The sequence below is a fragment of the Vespa crabro genome, chromosome 6 (assembly GCF_910589235.1).
Source record: "Vespa crabro chromosome 6, iyVesCrab1.2, whole genome shotgun sequence".
Lineage (NCBI taxonomy): Eukaryota > Metazoa > Arthropoda > Insecta > Hymenoptera > Vespidae > Vespa > Vespa crabro.
In genome coordinates, this window is record NC_060960.1 from 2,623,874 (window position 1) to 2,640,237 (window position 16,364).

Below are 16,364 nucleotides of genomic sequence, written 5' to 3' on the forward strand. Positions count from 1 at the left end.
ATGTTCTCATCGTATTATCAATGGCATTTATTCCAATGCAAATTGAATAATACACATAATGACAAAACTCGTAAGAAGTTTTATATCCATTGCAGAGCACATGTTTATATTTATGTGATAGGAAAAAAAAAATACAGAAAAAATTTGCGTGTACAAAATACGAAGGAATAATGTACAGACAGGCCATTTGCAGATTATATTCAACCGTACAAAAATTATTTACACGACATTATGTCATTAAAGTTATAACGTACCAGCAGGTGCTACGAAATTGTAATCGGTGAAACAGCTGCGAATGAACTCGACGTAAATCGATCCAACAAAATTTTCCGATAATTTCATTGATAATAAATAGAATGGAATATACGATCATTTAAATCTTCCTGATTAATGAAAAACATGTATATAAGATAAATTTCGTAATGAAAATTATTAATGATGATTAATCATGGTTTATAACGAAAGTAAATATATGACAGTAATATAAATCGCGATAAAGTTATAAAGTTTTATCGTGATAACATTGCACTATCGAACGAGCAAAGTACGAATAGAAATATAAATCAACAGGTCTCTCTCTCTCTCTCTCTCTCTCTCTCTCCCTTTTTCTTTCTCTTTCTCTTTCTCTTTTTCTCTTGCTCTTTCATTCAGAAAAACGAAATAAATATAAAAGGAAAAACATATTTAACAGAAATTCATACAGAAGTAAATATATTTATGTAATACGATTTTTTTAATAGAACGAATTACCCATATTAATCACGAGACATTCACTGTTGATTCGATTGATATATGTACGTACGATATGTACGTAATTGCTTTAAAACGTAATATATGTTTTTTACTCCGTTTGAGTTAAATATTAATTTTTCTTTGTTTCTTTTTTTAGCAAAAACTGGCCTGGCAACGTAATTTTTAAGATTACGATCTTTATATGATTAAAATTATACGACGTTAAAATTTTCATTAATATTTTTTATAAGTAAACGAGTTAAATAGTACTTTTTGATATCTTTGAATTCTTATCAAAATATAAAAAAATATTTTTCGAATGTAAACGGTCTATCGGTAGTTGCGTTACATGATTAAAATAAATCTCATGTAACATAAATCTCATTATAATCAATAATAATCGATTACCCGAAGATCCATAAAATAAAATTAGTATAAACTAATTAGTCATCTCTATAATGATCTTTCCTTCAACTAGATCGAAAGTTTATAGAATTGATTTTGATTTATCTACGCAATTAAAAAAAATATAGATATCAATAAAACACTTAAATTTGTAATGTACGAAACAACTTACAAAAAGATATTTGTCTCAAAATAAAAAAATCTTCTTATCCCCGTTACAATTAAAAATATCGTGAAATTATGAATTAGAAAATTAAAATATTTGCTTACTTAACTCTTCGTAAATTTTTGCAAAAGCTGTCACAGATGGCTTTACAGAATGATGCAAAATTTTGAGATAACTCTAATATCACGATATACGATCTTATTTACTCGGCCATAAAAGAAAATATAAATAAATCGATTGATTTTTATTTGCCGTATTTGTAATAACGTTAATTACGGCTAAAAATAAATTAAAATAAAAATATATGCTACGAACAAACACTGTCTTTAAAGGCCGCCTTATACGTAAAGCTGTAAATAATATCGTTGAAATTGATTAACTAAAAATAATATTCATGAAACTAAAAATAAAACAAATTATATAGAGAAAATTTCTTGAAATAAATATATCTAAAAAAAAAAAAACAATTAATTTTTAACAAATAAAAATCAACGGATACAATCGAGGAAAGTAAAATTATTAAAAATTAAATATTTTTCAAGCATAGTTTTCATGGAATTGAGTAAACTAACTCGACAATATTTACATATGTTATCATTTAATATAACGTAAACAATATTGATCGCCAGGATCTTACTATAGGGAAATATATATATATATATATATAATATATATATATATATATATATATATATATATATATATAGAGAGAGAGAGAGAGAGAGAGAGAGAGAGAGAAAGCCAGTGCATACGCGCACACACAAACACACATGTAAAGTTAAAATATGTGAAAGTATATGAAAAGTTAAAAATAAATATACAAAATATTAATTACCAGCAGATAGTTAACGTTTACTGCGAAACGTAATTATTAATACACTTTGTTATAATAAAATTACTACAGTATTTAATTAATTACGAATTAAATAATACTGATTAATATTGATTAAATATATTAGAATAAGAGAACGAAGAGTTTACCGATAATGTTATCTGTAGGAAATATCGTATAAGAATGAATAAAGAGAGTTCTTGACATCAAGCGAAGGTGAACATTCGATAATGTTTTGTTTAGGTTTACGCATGACGACGACAAAATCTCTTAGAACTACAAACAGAAACAATAGCCTAATGTTCTATTAACTACATTAATAAATATTGTTTACTACGTATTTCTCTGTATTATCCTTCGTTCTTGAAATTTTTAAAAATAAACAAACTTACCTGGATGTATTATATAAAACAGCTACTAATAAAAAAGTTTTCGTACTCGACCTTTGGTTTTGCCATTTCTTAAAACACGACGAAAGCTGTAAAATATTGGGTAAATATTAAATTGTTAGGAGTATACAATTCAATTATAATAATATTAAATTATATTATGATATATATATATATATATATATATATATATATATACATATATATATACACACATACATATATATATATATATATACATATATATATACACACATACATATATATATATATATATATATATATATATATATATATGAAGTGTATATAGTGTATTAATGTGTACATTATGTACTATATATAGAAGTGTGTGTAAATTTTTATATTATATGTATTCATGTATGAATCCATATACTATACATACATTATATATATATATTCGTATAAATACGAAAATCAAATATCATATAAAACTCAATCAACCATAATTAATTACTCATGAATTATTAACTTTAACATCGTTAAAACGCAAAAAAAGAAAGTAAATGTGTATTAATATCATAAAAATAAGTAAGAATTATATGATATTACGTAATATTCCTCGGTGTAAATGACAAGTTTATTTTTAGAAATATTTTTTTATTTTCTAAAATATTTTTTAAACACGATGTTTCTTATAAGTATAATCCCTCGAAAATAACTTATTCCGTCATTGATTAGTATATTTTAGAATGATATACGTTAAAAAAATTATACTAAATTACCTGTTATTACGACGTAGACGTAGATTCTTTTGCAACTTAGTAATAGTTTCCGATCAAATATAATTTCTTCAGTGCCCGACAAAGTACCTAAACAAAAGAACATTTCATTTTAATTTCCTTCTATCTGCAATAGTTCGCTTATACGTAATTACGTTTTCTAAATTTAAAATGGAAGATTCGATTTTTTAGATTTAAAATAACAATAAAACTTTGTATAAATAATATTTTATTAATATACGTAAAATAAAAGAGACATTATATATGGATATATATATATATATATATATATATATATAAAATTAGAAAATATAATGAAAATAATCGGTCCATGTAATTCAGATAAATTTTAAATGAACAAAGAAATATAGATATTATTTTAATAATTAAATTCATTGAATTAAATATCATTCCTTTTTATCTAATTTTATCCTTTTTGATTAAAATGTAAAATTAAAGAAACATTGTATCCTTCGACGTGGTCTTTTACAAATATGTTTTTAATGTAATTTTTACAACATATTATTCAAAACTTATAATCTTTGTTATACACATACACAAAAACACACACACACATGCGCGCGCGCGTGCGCGCATAATCTATATCTTTATTTGTGATATAATAATATAATATATTTAATTTTAGTAAAAAAAACATTGAAAATATTACTTCAAAGAGTACTTAATTAATTTCATAAAAAAAAAGTAAAATAATTCCAATTAACAAGAAAAATACGCGCCTGAACGTAATCGTTGCTTTGTTTTCTTCTGTTTTATTTTTTTCCCCGCCACTATAAACGGTCTCAGTTGTTATCGTAGGTCGGCGACGCGTAAAAATAGCCATTTGAAAAACGAACACTTTTAAAAAGAATGAGACGGAAAACTAAGAGTGGGTGGTCCTAACATTATACATTACCGCGCAAAAACATATTCTTTATATTTTTTCGTCATCCTACATCTTCTTGTAAAGAACTACATCATGACGTAACAACGAACGATTATATTGCGATAACAAATAAAACGAAGAGAAATAAAAAATAAAAAAAAAGAAAACAAAAAAAAATTAAATAAGCAAACAAATAAATAAATAAATAAATGAAGCATCACTTTTACAAAATCTCTCGTTAAACGATAAGTAAGAAGCACAGATTCCAATATCTTGAAATAAGAATAGAAATAGAAATACTATGTCTCGATTGATTCGATCAACATCGACGGTGAATTTTTTTACACTTGACTAACTGATTTCGCCTTAAAAAGGAGAATAAAATAATTTGATCACTTCGAAGAGGGTATATCTAAAATAAATAAATAAATAAATCTACATGAGCATCATAGAAGCGATACGATGAAAACGAACATTAAACGAACTTTTTCGATGAACGATTAAAACGATTAAAATTATCTTCGTATCGTAATATCGATCTCTCCTTTATTTACTGTTAATTTTCATTTTGCATAGATCATAATATATAAGTAAGTGAATAGACGTAACGCGAAGAAAAAAGAATCTGCAAATGTGAAAAAATGATAATGCGAAATAATGAATACAAAGGAGTTAAATAAGTATAGCGAATGAAGAAGAGACAATGCGAAACGTAGAAAACAAAGAAAGAGCGCGGAAGAAGCATCATCACGTAATCAAGATATGCGTAAGCACATATCTAACCAGTCAACGACAGCATGGGTGAACGCGCGTGCGTGCTCATATACACGAGTCTTCGTGGCGCGTGTAAAACACGCTCGGGTCGAGGCAGTGTCGTCTCTTTTTCCATATAAATGACAACGTTCTACGTTCGATGCACCAAACAAGCAACCAACCAACCAACCAACTAGTCAACCAACCAACCAACCAGCGAAGCAACCAACTACGACGACACAACTGCTCTGACAGCAGCACATGCGCGAAAACGTGACTTTCAAAGGCAAAACGTTGTCGATGACGTCGTTTTAAATGACGAAGAGGAAGAAGAGAAGAAAGAGATTCTGTACTTGGTAACGATTTTTACGTATAATATTACGAACAATTACGAACGTCGTTAAAAAAGAAATCAGATAAGTGAAATGAGACAGTAGCGAATAAATACCATTTCAGTCTAATCTCTTTATTTCTGTGATATTTTTTCGATCGAAAAATAAATATAAAAATAAATCAAAACTATTCGATTAGAACATATATCTGTAGTTACGAATTAAAATTGTTATATATTTTGTATTTATATAGATACAAATTTAGTATCACGTACATATATATATATATATATATATATATATATATATGTATATATGTATATATGTATATATATATATATAAAATGTTATATATGTTATGTATAAAAAGTTTCTATATTCTACCGAATCACATAACTTATTTATATAGATTTATATATGCATACCTATACACAAATAGAAAAAACAATACATGAAGCAAATAATAAATATATTTAAGTGTACATGCCAAAACACACGTACGTATGTGTGTGTATATATATAATGTATATGTATACATATATATATATATACATATACATACATATATATATATATATATATATATATATATATATATATACCCAGAAACATTTATTTACGTGCGAACGGTTTGGCTCACATCCATCGTCTACGATAGAAGTGCGAAAAACAGATAGACAGCTGCTATCGTCTCTATTAGAAGACACCCTCTCATTTCATTCCCACGAAAGATGATCGCAGAAGGCAACCGCGATTTTTCTATAATAGAACGAAGGGAGGACCGGTGGTTTCTTTGATCCTTTGACTTCCGCGGACTTAGCCTATGACGACCTATGTAGTATGTTATTCGTGATTTAGGCCCGGAGCTAAACGCGAGGCCATCGACCCTCTTCTTTTTTCTTTTTTATCTTCTTCTTTTTTTTTCTTTCTTTTATTTCTTCTTTTCTACCTGTTTCTACGTTTTACTTTGTTAGCCGCTCGCAAGCTGTTTTCTTAGAACAAAGAAACGATCTAACGACCGATCGATATATAATCATTTACACATTCATATTTCTTTACATAGATATTTTTATTGTCTTAAATAATTGAAATGAAATGAAGTAATATGACGAAGGCTAAGAATTAACAATCCTTTTTTTAAATCATTTGCTTCAATATACTTTTGTTAATTAAACCAATGGATATTATATTATAACGAAAAACAAAGTATTTTGAAATACAGATAAATCCAGGCATTCTCTGTAAAATCGTTAATTAAAAAATATAATATCATGCTATATTCAAATTATTAAAATTTTCCAAGGGAGAGAAATAGAGATACAAATACAAAGAGACAGGCAGAAAGATAGAGAGAGAGAAAGAGAGAGAAAGAGAGAGAGATCTCAAATTCAATTCATTAAATTAAATATACTTTTTAATTTTCTTTTTTAATTGATCTTAAATTACCTAACAAGCATCAAAAATGATTACGAACGATAAGTACGAAGAAGAATAAGAAAATAAAAGAGAAACTGCTAAAGAACGAAAAAAAGAAAAAGAAGAAAAAAGTGAAAATGACGAAGGTATCGATTTTCAGTGACAGGGTATAAGAATAATTTAAAACGGTAGGTGGAAGCACAAAGTCGACGCATATGGCTTAGGTCGTTGACCTGCAAGAACATACAGCAAGGTAGGCAAACAAGCGAGGACAGGGAGAGACTCCTCTCCTCCGACCCCTGCAACCCAGCCCGAAAGAAGAAGCGTTTCCTCATTGGTTCTCACCTGCACCAAATTCCTAGCTGGCCAACCTCGGTCATTGACCCTTCTTAGAAGAGCACGCGGAAGACCGCGATCGTTGCGCTCGTGCGTCTAAAGACCCACCTCATAGTGATGTCCATTGCCATCGTTCTCTTCTTTCCAGGTAGTTCTCAAAATCGATCCCTTCTTAAAAAAAATCGCTAAGCCCTTTGCCAAAAAGAAAAGAAAAGAAAAAAAAGAAGAAAAAAAAGAAAAAAAGAAAGGATAGGAAAGAACAAAAAAGAAAGAGAAACGAAAAAGTTCAAATTCCAAATAATCCGACGACTAATCGATCCTGTAAAAAATAAGAATAAAACTCACCAAGATGTCTAACGTAACGTGTATGTTATTATTTAGTCTTCCTCGAAATTTCTCCATGATAAATTTAACAATTATCGTCTTTACGATTAATCATGAGTCTATAGAAAATTCTCATTGCCAACATCCCAAAGATTGTCTACATAATCGTAAATTAATATAATCGTAAATTGCTTCGTCCGTTTTTTCTATCTTTTTCTTTTCTTTTCTTTTATTTTATTTTAATGTTTTATTATTATTCATTAGTTCGGCCATTAATTCTCGAAGAAGAAAATTTTTTCAACTGATCAATTCTCATCTACTTAAAGAAAAAAAAAAAAAAGAAAAAAAAAGTAAAAAGAAAATAAATAAAAAGAAGAGGAAGAAGAAATAAAAACAAAATTAAAAAAGTAAAAAAAAAAAAAAAAAAAGAAAAAATAAAAGGATAACATAGTCGAGTGGACACGTCTTGGTAACACGTGCCGAAATTTTCTAGTCGGTTTAGTCGATAAAATAAGTATCATCGATGACGATAGAAAAAGAAAATAAATTATCGTTCGCGTTGGTAGTTAATAATAAAATCGTCGGGGAATCGTATAGTCCTTGAATCGGCCGTTCAGCTACGATTCGTCCGGGTCTGCACGTGGAGCGATACCGGCTTTCAGAGGTCACGGGTAACGACTCGACCCGAGAGAGCAGAGCTCGTCTTCCCTATCGTTTGCTCTATCTGTGCAACGAGTTTCTCGACACGGCACACACAATATTAGAGATCTCTATTTAAACGTCTTTGTAATAATTCTATTTCATTATTTTCATTTTGATTACATCTAATTAATACATAATAATATCTCTAATAGTATCATTCAACTTATTGCGAATATATCTTTGCACATTTCTAAATCAATTATGAAATCAAATAAATACCATTGGGAACTAATTCAAATGCTTAACGTTAATCGATGGTATCATTAAAATGTCCTCACGACATATACAGATCGTACTCGATGATAGTTGATAGATAGTAAATGACCGTTATCGTATCGTAAAATTGTACATATTATCATGTTAGAAATGACAAACGATCAATCCATTAAATTTTCTTCAGGCACAACAATCATATTTCCTTTTTTTTTTTAATTTCGTTCAAAAGTCAAATCTCTTCGTATCCTATTGTCCGTCCGGATATTTCTTTTTTTTTCTTTCTTTCTTTCGTTAGAAAAACAAACTCTCGATAAATACTTCCGTTAGTTAACAAAATGATTAGTTTAGACTATTATTATCTTGGCACATTAAATATCGAAAAATTCCTTGAATCTATTTTCGATTGAGACGATTAAGAATCGGTCGTCGACGCGTTATCAATTATGCGATCTCTGAAAAAAGTGATTAAAACCAAACGATGAGAACCAATGATTGAATAAATGAGTAAGAAAGAGCGAAAGCGAGAGCGAGAACGAGAGAAAATAAAAAAAAGAGAGAGAGAGAGAGAGAGAGAGAGAATTATCGTTGTACGTACCGTAGAAGTCGTGGAAATTCTCAAGGAAAATTATCAGGAATACCCCGGATGAATCGTACTTGTTGATGTCACGCAAACAAACTATTGTTGCATAATTAGTTACAATGGACCTCGGCGAAGGTCGCGGACGAGTTACGCTCTAAGGAAATCCCACGAGTTTGAGAAAATAGCTACGAATTTGTGTTACGTGTATTTACGATAATCACAAATAAGCTCCGAAATTTTGTTAATATATCATTAAACGTAACGACAATGCTCACACAGTTTTACACGGTACTTTCTAATCTAACTCTAATATTTCGTTTTATTCTATTTTCTTTTTTTTTCTTCTTATCTTTATCTGTTTTTTATTTCTTTTTATTTATCTATCTATTTTTTTTTTCTTAAAGGAAAGTTGACCCGAATTCAACTTACAGTTCATTTACCCGACGTAAGTTTTATTAAAACGAAAGTTTGGCGAAAATTAACAAAATTCAATTCAACGTGTAAAATTTGCTTTTTATTTCTTTTTTTTTTTTCTTTTTTATTACCGAAATAAATATTATCAACTGAATATATCATTTTTATTTATAATTATTAATATAATACTAACGAATGATATTTTAAATGTCTTAGATAAATAAATATCGTTAAGAGATATTTAAAATAGAAGAAGAGATAAGATTAGAAATCGTGGTATATAGTGGGATACCAAAGACATTAAGAGAAATAAACGACTCTTCTTCGATAGTAGTACGAAAAAGGTTGCTGAGCGACGAAGAAAAACGACCAAATACGAAATGAGGAGTTACACCTTTGGAGTGCCGACCATTCCTACGAGAGGAAAGTTGTTTTCGCCAAAAAAGAATATCAGAGGAGAAGAATCTGAGAATCCGATGTAATTTACGTAATCAGCCCATTGCCGGCTAGATACCGGTAATACTGGCATCGAACACGGTGAGAAGAATAATACCGAATACGAGAATCGAAATGCCACATCCTGAGTGAACATGCATGCATACAGACCAACCACGGGAAATCGATAAACCGGTCACGTATACAAATGAACTTAGATATCTATAATACTGGCTCTATTTTAATTAATGCTCATAAGAATATTATTATAGTTATTATTTATAGCAGAAAATATGTTCTATACAAACATAAGAACATCAGTGTAACATATATTTAATTTATAATTATTTACTTACCTACATATATCATATTTTAAAAGATAATTTCTTGGAAAAAAATTTTTCAATTTTTACTCCTTGATAACTTAGATTGTATCGATTAATTATAATAAAAAAAAATGTGTATATATATATATATATATATGTGTGTGTGTGTGTGTGTGTGAATACGCATTAGTTAGATATGTATTGATAAATATTAACAACATATTTTTTTTCTCGACTTATTGCAAGCTTAAATATATAACAATATTTATATAATTATATGATAATAATTTTTTAATGATAGAAAATTATGATCGATTATAACCAATCGTTGAATGGTTAATCAAAAATAAATTTTTGTTAAATAAGTGTAATTTAAAGGCAATATAAATATCACAGTTGTGCAATTGCTGTTGATTCAACAAAACGCTTTGCTTAACTACTCGATATCCAAAACAGCCTTGACCTATAAACAGAAAATCATTGCTAACAATACTATTGAAATTTTGGTATTCTGTTTCTTTCAAAAGTATGGCTAAACTATTCTGAAAAATTCAAGATAGAATGAAAATGAACAAACAATCGGTCTATAAATCTTCTGAAATTTAAACGATTAATATCAATAACATACTTTAGTTAATTTAACATCGATTGAAGAAAATTCACTTTCTATCTATCTTACAGTATTCCATTTATAAAGAGAAAAATACAATTGTACGATACCAAATTTTCTACACACACATTTTTCAAGAATTATTCTGAAAAGTATAATTATCATTTCGTATTTTATTAATCACACGCAATAAAAAAAATGAAATAAAATAAAAATGAAATAAAATAAAATAAATAGAAAACAACGTGTCGCTCGTTGCTTGCGATCATTCCAAAGCTTGATCCACAACTTTCGCATATTACAAGATAGATCTTTATATTTCAAATACATTCACATGAATATTTTTAATACATCAACATATCGTTTCTCCTCTTTATCTTTTTTAAAAAATTTATGAGGTAAAATAAAATTGTTGAAAATGTAATCTTCTCCTACCAGCTTAAAATAACTATTAGGTTATTATTGACTCTACAGGTATATACCTATATACAAAGAGGAAATTTCAAGATTAGAAGATAAGACTAATTTTAGCAACGATTAGAGAGATTATAAAGCGACTCGTTTCAACAACTAACCTTTAATGAACGACAAGATTATTCGTGACATTCGTGATTTTTCTGTCGCGTACCGACCGCAATCGAAAGTCTATTTGATACGATTTGAAACTTTAATACATTTATATTAAATCGCTCCAATGATTTTCATTTTGATTAACATTTGAAAATAATTTGAATTATTCAAAAGTCTTAAGTATTTCACTAATGATTTAAAATGGGCATTAAAGAAGACTTAGCTAAATACGCTTCTCTAAGAAGTCGAAAGTAGGTCTCATCGTCGTCGTTGTCGTCGCCGTCGTCAACATCGTCAACTTTGTCAACGTCGTCAACGTCGTGTTCATTGGACTGAGAAAGCATCGAAGGACGAGAAAATGGGTGCTTCCTTGATTTCGTGAATTCAATAAATTTCAATATGATTTTGGTTTGCCGACTTGGCACGTGTCCCGTTATTGAGAATCACTGGGCCGACGAGGCTTCCTAAACAATGCTCGACTCACTTTCACTTCGTCCCCACTGTTCCTACACTACTACCACGGCCGTCGATGCTTCGTCACCATCATCGTCGTTATCGTTGTCGTTGTCGTTGTCATCGTCGTAGTTGACGGCGACGTTCTCATCATCGTTGTCGTTAAATGTGAATTGTAACAAACATCGAATAACAATTAACTCACATTACATCTCTCGGAACACATATTTCTATTATTTTTCTTTCCATCGATAAGATATAATCTTATCCACACATATAATTTTGTTAATCATCTAATCGTACGTTATTGAAGATGAGTGTGAAAGAAAATTACATGTCTTTACGAGGTCCTTCGTGAGTAGACGATCACATTAAGAGACACAGAGGGAAGTCATTCTAACCTGTTTAGTTAAACTCGATCAAAGTTTTGCAAGTAACAAACAATAACTTAATATCAATATCATTAACCTTAATAAATATTCATATGTTATTGAATACAATAAACTGTGAACGGATGTTAATGATTTAATATTACAAATGTATTTCCTTTATTATCTCTTATTTTTTTCTTTTCGTTTCTTTCAGTTTTTTATTTCTTTCTTTTTTTCTTTTCTTTTTTCTTTAACTTCCCTTTGATCGTCTGGTTCATAAAACGACATGATCGACCTATATTTCACAAGAGAAGGAAACTAAAGCAGACGAGGAGGGGGAGAAGTGGTAATGGAAGGAAGGGGGAGAGAAGGAGGAAAAAGAAGAAGAAGAAGAAGAAGAAGAAGAATTTGCATGAATTCTCATAGGAGTTCGATACAATGCGATTATAGAAATATCTGGAACCATTTCGTAAGTCGAACGGCGGATCCACAGTTCATTGTTGTTGCGCGCGAACCTTCGTCGGGCGTCGATTGGTGCACGGCTTGAATTGAGCCTGGGAAGATTGCAAAAACGGAATTCTTATATTCGTACAACAATGGGACGGATGACCGTCGAATCCGCTCTAGATTTCAGAAACAATTCTATCCATGTTTCACAAATACATACACATTGTCATTACATTATATGTAACTATGACAACTACTTTTTTTCCACGGATGTCTTCTTGATAATTACCATTAATATTAATTAGTGATTACCACTAATATTAATTATTCTTATGATCAACATAATTATACATTATCAACGCGACTTTTCTTTTTCAATAGTTAAACAAACTTAAAAAAAAAAAAAGAAAATTGATTTTTTAATGAAATCTTCAAATATGTTTATTCTCATGTTATCTGTCTCTATCTATCCCATGTTTTTAAACTATCTTTATTATAATTATTACCGTAATAACATATGTATCTTTATTATCATCCATCTTATCTCACGTTTCTCTATAACATATTTTTATTACAATAATTAAACAGACTCAACGCAGACGATATGATAGAAATTCCCAAATTTTAGATTTCTTTTTTTTTTTTGTCAAGAAACTTAGAATATGTTTAACAATTATCGTCAAAATGAATAGTTATTTCTTTACACATTCCTTATCAATAAAACTTCATTTTTCCTTCAAAAGAAAGCAACAAAGTATATCTATAAATCATTGAAAATCTTTTCCTCGATCTTTAACCCTTCCTTTTTCTTTCATTCGGTCTACCACAATATCGAAGGTGTTTTGTCCCGTTTATTGTGGCAGAATGGTGTCAGTTACATAAGGTCTCCTGCCGTGCCCAGAAGTATCAAGGATTGGTAGAGAAAGATGGAAAAAGTGAGAGAGAGAAAGAGAGAGAGAGAGAGAGGGACAGAGAAAGAGAAAGACAGAAAGAGAGGCTGTTGCTTACAGCTTGACGACCGGATAAGAAGAAACAGAAGAAGGAGAAAAAGCAGAAAAAGCAAAAGAAAAAGATGAGGAAAAAGAAAAAAAGAAGGAACAGTGTTGGTATCTCTCTCGGTGTGGGCTCGAGAAAGGAAAAGAAAAAAGAAAGGACCAGTGAAGAAGGGATAGTAGAGGGGAGGAAGGAACCTCGTGGCGAAGAAGCTGGAGGGAAAGACATGAATGTGATTCGAGAAAAAAGGAGAAAGATAAAAGGAGATAGACGAACAAAAAAAGAAACGAAACGAAACGGAACAGAACAAAACGAAACGACACGAATGAAATAGAAGAAGTAAAAGAAAAGAAAAGAAAAGAAGAAAAGAGAGAGAAAAAAAGAAAAAGAGAAAGAGAGAGAGAGAGAGAGAGAGAAAGAGAAAGATCGCGTCTACCTATACGAGAGGCACGAATGGAAGTAAGGAAGGAAAGGAGGTAGGGCCAACGAACACGGAGATAGGACGAAAATTGACCAATGACGAGCCGGTACCGCCATGGTTCTTTTTACAAAGCACGATAAGGGGAGCGAGGAGGTGAGAAAAGTGAAAGTTCGTTCTAAGCCGGCAGAGCTAATATCTCCCTACCTTCCGCTTATCCCTTCCACAATTATCGTCCTATCCCTTTCTCTCTTTCTTTTTCTTTCTCTTTTTTATTCTACGCCGATCCCCTCTGTTTCCTACCACTCCCCCTTTACTCTTCAACACCTATATTCGTCATCCTGACGAGTAGAGTTCCGTACGGCATCAAAATTTTTTTCCTTCCACGTCACTATCTCCTCGATTATTTTTCTTTTTTTTCTTTTTCTTCTTTTTCTTTTTTCTTTTTTTCTCCTAATCAACATCTTAAATAAATCTTTTCGAGAAAATTTCTAAGATATGAATAGATGATATACAACATAACTTGTACGACATAAAGTGTTTTTATGGAATTTGATTTGTCACGTTTGCCATCTCTTTCTCTTTTTTATCCTTTCTTTCTTTTTTTTTTTTTTTGTCTTCTTCTTCTTCTTCTTCTTTTTCAACTTGCACTTCGTGCATTTGTAAAAACAAAGCTAAATAATAATAAAAGAAAAGAAAGAAAAAGGAAAAAGAAGGAAAAATAAAAAGAAGAAAGAAAGAAAAGGAACATCATCGAATTTCCGCGATTAATATCTATCCCCGGAATAGATGCTGCACGGTATATCGGCCGTCAAGGCGATACGTGTAAACTATTTGTTCCTATCTAAAGCAACTCGTCGAAGTTTATTGGTGGGGTTGCTTAGGTGAAGCGAGCGAACGAGCAAGCAAGCAAGCAAGCAAGCAAGCAAGCAAGCAGGCAGGCAGGCGGCCAGGCACTCCGGCGCCCTCGATTTCACTTTCATTACGAGGCCAGAGAGCGCTTCGCTTTACGCTCATTCACTCTCGTTCGTATGTACTTATATATATATATATACATATATATATATATATATATATATATATATATACGCGTGTATGTATGTACACATGTGTGCATGTGTGTGTATGTGCGTGTGAGCGCCCGTGCATGTGTGTATTGGTACGCATCGTATGTTGCATGTAAGCACATACGTGAGTACCAACCAATGCGAGAAGAACGTATATATGTATGTATATACAACCTACCTATCCGATCTTTTTTTTTATCTAACTATATCTCTCTCTTTCTCTCTCTCTCTGTCTCTCTCTCTTTCTCTCTCCCTCTGTCTTTCTCTCTTTCTTTCTCTCTCTCTCTCTCTCTCTCTCTCTCTCTCTCTCTCTCTCTCTCCGTCTACTATCTATCTATCTGTCTATCTTTCTCTCTCTCTTGCTTGATTTTTATTTATCCTAGGCACCTCGTTATCGACCGTAAAAATAGAAACGAGCGAGCGTGTCTTCTCGAGAGCGCGATGACGCGATCGTCGATCCTTTCGAAGGAGAGTCCTCCTCCTCCTCCTTCTCCTCCTTCTATTCCTCCTGCTTCTTCTCTTCCTCCTCCTTTCCTTACTTCGCTTGTCAGACTATAATACTATCTACGATAATCGAGCGTGGGACGAAGTATTTACAGTTCCGAAGGCAAAGCAATTTTCGCTATTTCTCTCGATCATTTAAATCCTTCCCGAATCTTATATACTTTACTTAAAAATAAATTCCATTAACAGAACTTAAATGGTACAAAAGAAAATTCGAAGATTTACATTTCCTTGTTAAATGTTAAACGGATTTAGAATCGATATTACGGATTCTCTTATATTAGATTATAGTAGATATTTTAAAAAATTTATTTTATTGTTTGTATTAGCTTACAGTCGTCGTGATCATTTTGAAATATCTATATGTATCGCTTTTAGAATTTTTCTAATATCGTAGTAAAAAGATAACGGCCCAACATCCTTGAAAATTTTTAGATAACGCGAAATAATCCCATTTATGTTGAGTCATCTAAACATTTCGCACTGACGTAATACAGGTAAGTAGATATAATAGAATTTTCAACGTGACGTTCAAAGAGATAATTAGTTTATATTATCTACTATATAAACTTAACAATTTTATGGATAATCGAGTTATTTTGTTCGATTATCGTAAATAAACACCATCGAAGAATTTACCTAATTATACTTTGAGTATAAACTTGGGGAGGTAAAATATTCGAAAGTATTTCCTGTTAATTCATATCAATGATACCTAAGCTTTCATCTTCCGGTAAAATGAAATTACGAAAAGACGAGGTCGAACACGGTAATGCACGAAGTTGTTCTCCAGGAAAGACGGTGCAATTAATATCTCGAAATGAAGTGCTTTAACCTCGCGAAAGGAGCGAGTTCTTTGTAATAACTGCAGTCAGGTATATATATCGCGATTATTGCAGATTGCAAAAGAGGCCGCGCGCGAACGCTTAGCGCGATCCGCAAATTAC

The 16,364-nt window shown here is 30.7% G+C and overlaps 2 long non-coding RNA genes across 4 annotated transcripts in view; one reads left to right on the top strand and one right to left on the bottom strand.

Moving 5' to 3' along the window:
• Positions 1–2,269: 2,269 nt before the first annotated feature.
• Positions 2,270–16,364, bottom strand: part of LOC124424789 — a 33,984-nt gene continuing 19,889 nt past the window's right edge. Inside the window, exons 1-4 of one of the 2 annotated variants that reach the window (XR_006942381.1) lie at positions 4,934–5,058; positions 3,268–3,354; positions 2,528–2,613; positions 2,270–2,411 (exon numbers count right to left, since the gene is read on the bottom strand). This is a non-coding gene — a long non-coding RNA (uncharacterized LOC124424789). Of the gene's footprint in view, positions 2,412–2,527; positions 2,614–3,267; positions 3,355–4,933; positions 5,059–16,364 lie in introns of those variants that run through there. The other variant, XR_006942382.1, reaches the window with a different exon arrangement.
• LOC124424788 lies at positions 5,134–10,007 on the top strand. Of its 2 annotated transcripts, XR_006942379.1 has the most exons (4): positions 5,134–5,259; positions 6,844–7,135; positions 9,214–9,254; positions 9,440–10,007. It is a non-coding gene; the product is annotated as an uncharacterized LOC124424788 (long non-coding RNA). The 2 variants fall into 2 exon arrangements; XR_006942380.1 differs by lacking the exon at positions 9,214–9,254.